The sequence below is a fragment of the Brassica oleracea genome, chromosome C2 (genome assembly GCF_000695525.1).
Source record: "Brassica oleracea var. oleracea cultivar TO1000 chromosome C2, BOL, whole genome shotgun sequence".
Taxonomy (NCBI): domain Eukaryota; kingdom Viridiplantae; phylum Streptophyta; class Magnoliopsida; order Brassicales; family Brassicaceae; genus Brassica; species Brassica oleracea.
The window spans coordinates 52621723-52626567 of record NC_027749.1 but is presented as its reverse complement, the minus strand read 5'-3'; the positions used below and the strand labels follow the sequence as shown (position 1 = coordinate 52626567).

Below are 4845 nucleotides of genomic sequence, written 5' to 3'. Positions count from 1 at the left end.
CCAAGTGATAGACTCCATCCCGTACGTCAATGAATTTTTTTTCAAATCTATGCTTCGATTCACTTGAAGCGGTGAAACAACGATCAATCTACATGGAGAGAAAGTCAGATCACATACCAACAAAAATCATAAATTATCAAAGAAAAATCTCCATTCGTTACTCCTTTCATTGTGGATCACATCTGTGTCTTGTTGCCATGCTTTTTGAAACACCAAATTGCTCACGTCACCGCAATTCCATGAAAACCAGAAATACTTTTTTTTATATGCGGCATAGACACACATCACCGGTAACATATTATTTGCCCACCCCTTCGTATTGTTGTGGCTTGACGAGGAAAGAGCATACCCAACTTTATTTTTTTTGTTTTGTCAGCAAACAAAGCAGACTCATGTAGACTCTGCGAACCACCCCGGTAGCTCTGCATCCATATGAACGACAAACAACGGTTGCTTTCTTGCACTGCGTGCGAGATTGTCCGCTTTTGAGCATACCCAACTTTATTATTATAGATTTTATGATATTTTGTTTTTTTTTTAAACTAAATTCTCATTTTTTTTATTTGACTAAACTAAATAAAGTAATACTATATTTAAAAATTGTTTTACATAATATATATCCTACATATTTTAGTTTTAGTTTTTATTTTCACCACAAAGAAACAACAACATTATAATTAATTAATTTAAATTGATTTTAAATACAATGATGAAATGTGTAAATAAAAACGAAATACAAAACTGAAGTATTTAATTTATTATAAATACATTGACTAAATGTGTAAATAAAGATAAATATTTAATCTACTACATGTGTCTCCAAACAAATCTCATTTACCATGTTATCTATGTTTCCAAACAATACCAAAATTACTTCAATTTTAATAATATAGATAGATACACGCTTTGGCATTATTTTATTTGGTGGTAAAAACGTGCCTACTTTTGTGAACAAAACAGTTCGAAAAATCAACTTATAGTGCAATGCTATTTATCACGAGGACCAAGTACATTATATATTTGGAAATAATGTGAGTGATGGGTATGATGAGCATCAGAGACATTTATATTATGATATGGTTACAAATGTATTTTATGAAACTGTAATTTCTGATAATAGCAGGGAAGAACTTAACACGCAAAACAGTTTTATAATACGCTGCAAAAAAAACCCATCTAAGAAACATGTAGGGCAGGGCATTATAGATTGTCATTGGCATCCTTCTCGACATCCATCGATAAATCCAATATATAAAATAGAAATCAATACAAAAACCAAAGGAGTTCCAAGAAGATTCTGAAGGAATTCTTTTATATTTTCTTAATCTAAGAGAAAACTTAAAATAGAATAATATAAATCATAAAAGAAAGAATAGCCTAAACAACAATTAATAAAACACATAAATAGAATTTTGAGTCGGCCAAAGGCATCCTGGTAATTTGTGGTGACTTATGGGTCTCAGTCGGTCTTGAAATAGACTCGGCCATCTACTTGCATCAGTGTCGATCGACACCAAAGGGTCATTGTTGATCAACACTCCTTCATTTCTTCGACAGTTTTCTCTCGCGAGTTTGACATACCATTCTTCAGTGAAATGATCGTAACTCTATATTTAACCGTCAGATGGACCTCAAACCGATGGCATAGGAAAAGTAACTCAAATCTCTATCTTGTGTCAAAATATGAGCTCAATCCCAACGTGGGAAGGTCTCCGTCCATCGCCAAATTTCGGACATGTCTTTACAGTTCTGAACCTCAAATAATTCCGAAATCAACAAAGTTCTCCAAACGTATGTGAACCTGAAATGACTCTAAAATAGACTCCAAACATATATAATAGACTATATATATATATTATATAAATTCTGAATCTGTGACTTAATCGAATTATTGTTTATGCATATCAAAAATACTTTAAATTAAATATAATTGAGTTATTTTTATTTAATAAATTAAAAACAAGTGGTTGTGATTGTTTGTTTTTGTCAAACTAGATCCGTTTATATCAGAATTTGAAAAGATGTATAGCTTAAATTAGACTTGTTTCAATTTGTGATTCATCTATAAATGTACCGTTCTAATTTTTAAAACACCATTATTTCATTATCAAAAATGAAAGTTGCTTTCAAACCTTGGTTTATTGGTTTCGTTATGCTTGCAATTCTTCTGTTTGGTTTGTATTTACATTTACAGCTTTATTAATATATTTTATAATCATTCAAAAATAAATTTTATTTGATGCCATTTATTTTATATACCTACATAAGTTATATATTTAATTTTATATTATTGAGTTTAATGATCTTCCAAGAATAATCAGTGATAAACAAAAGATGAATAAACTTTCAGTTTAAAAAAAATGCAGAATACTCCTTAAACATATGTTTTACGAGAAATGATTTTTTTTCACTTTAAATATGAAAAATAAAAGTTATGTTTTAATTATTAATAACAGGAGAAACGGCTATTGCTCGGAAAGGAAAAAATAGTAGAAGATGGTGTTGGGCAATTTTAACACATTTACCATCACCAAAACATCCCAACCCTCCAAGATGTAATCCCGATAGCTGTAAAGCCTTATGTTTCACAAAGAAAAAACTACTGATAAGTCGTTGCGTTAATAAATATTGGGGATGCGAGTGTGAGCATGACTGCTGATTTTTTATCTACATTAAAACTCGAATAATATTTATAATAATACTATGTATTTGTCATAAATAAATATAAATAACAAATATTGATACATGTATCTTCATCTCCTTTTCTTCTTGTACAATTGTAAAAATTAACAAAAAAATATATTGGAATTTGTTATTAATTTTATATAAAAATTAATATAAAAAATGGTAAAAGCGCTTCAGACACGTCTTCCTCCAATATCGAGGAAGAAGAAGAGGAGAGGAGACATTGGAGCATACATTTCTCGTGGTGGTACGTGAGGTCTCCGTGATTTAACCACATCCTTGGGATAAAAGTGTAGCGAATGGCTTCAGTCCGATAAGATCTGTTTCGGCAGACTCCACGTCGTGGAAGGATCGATCCGATGCGAGATTCAGCAAGAGGATTCGAACTCCCGGCGCATTCAGGTAAATGATAAACATGTGATATTTTTCGTAGATTGCGATGGTTCAGGTGTCAAATTCGTGCATGCAGCGGCTAAAACTGTCTCGGTGACTGTGAGTGATGTCTTAGATCTGACAATGCTTACTGGACTGAGTTTTTTTTTCAGAGTTGAAAGCTAGGAAGAGGTCTCAGAGTCTTTCCTTGCGGCCCAAGTAACGGAGTTGAAAGATGGAGTGTTCATTGGATATGGCGTTAACCATTTGGTTGCTGACGGAACTTCCTTTTGGAGTTTTTTTTTAAATATGGACTGAGAATTGCTCTACCGGTTTTGACCTGAAAACATTTCCTCCTTTGCCTCCCCGTGGCGGGTTTATTATATCATCACCTGTTGAGGTTGTTTTTATCGTTGGCGGATCTGCAAAAGATGATATTTCGGTTCACGAGTAGACACATATCTGAGCTCAAAGCGAAAGCCAACAGCAAGGTTGCTGGTTCTGATGTGGATCTGAAAATCTCTTCGTTTCAAGCCGTGTTGGCCCATATGTGGCGATCGATAATCAGAAACAGTGGGCTCAACCCGGAAGAAGTGACTCATTGCAATATGAGACAGAGACTAAACCCTCCAATCGGACTGGCGACAGCCACCACAAGCTCTGGAGAAATGCTTAACAATGGACTGGGTTGAGCTGCTTTGAAACTAAGCAAAACTGTGGGGTCACAAATGAAGAATTCAAACGAGTTGCTGACAATTAGGTGAAGGATCCGAAAATACCGAATGGTTTGGTGGTGAACAATTCGGTCCTTGTTGCTAGCTCTCCACGGTTCAATATGTTTGGAAACGATTTTGGTTGGGGTAAACCGATTGCGGTTCGAGATGGACCGGTAAAATCCTTGTTTACTGAGAACTGCATGGCCGCATGGGCTTGTGTTCTAACTTGTATCTCAAATTGATGTTAGAATATTTCCATAATGATTCATCAATATGAATCCTTTAGCCATATGATTCTCTGATTGAATAGACATAAGCGGAAGCGTACCTGATGTATCCATTGCTTTAGGATCTGAAGTTAGGGAATGGATCTTCCAAAGCAAACCCTATGTGACTTTAGTTCTCTAGTGATGGGATGTAGAGAGTTCCTTATTTTCGGCTAGGGTTGCCTTGGGGACCATAACCCTCTTTATGTAGAGAATTAATTTCTAGTTCAGCCCTCCATTAAACTAGAAATTACTTAAGGTATCCACATATAAATATTTCATAACACTTATGCCCAAGCTTTTTCCTTATTCACAATAGTGACCACTTAAATAGGCTAATTGATTAATGGCTCTATCATATTTATTCCTTAACATATGTGACCCCACTAAATGATCTTACAGTCTCCCACTGGGTCATATATGTGCCTTAGAATATGATAGACTGTATGAGCGCTCTTTATGCCATTAATCCTGAGAGCATAAACAATCTTGTCCATTAATTGTATTAACATAGGATCATGGCAGCTTTTGTTACATTATTTCATAACTAAACCTTCCATGGTCACTTACATCAACACAATCAAATGACATAGATCAATTATGAAACATGTGGCATGAAAATCACATGAAATGTGGTCTGTACATGTCGATTTTCAACTGGTCCTACTTTAGTGAGATCAACTTAACCTTAGTGTACAAAGTGTATGCCGCAAACTTTAAACTTTATTTGTGATCAGAAAAATGTGCATAACACAACCAAAACATAGAGCATAAACCAAATGACAAACTCCCACTAAACCAAATGA

At 34.2% G+C, this 4845-nt stretch overlaps 1 pseudogene; it reads left to right on the top strand.

Annotated features, from left to right (window-relative positions):
* The first annotated feature begins 2844 nt into the window (after positions 1-2844).
* LOC106324601 lies at positions 2845-4100 on the top strand (annotated as a pseudogene).
* The last annotated feature ends 745 nt before the right edge of the window (positions 4101-4845 follow it).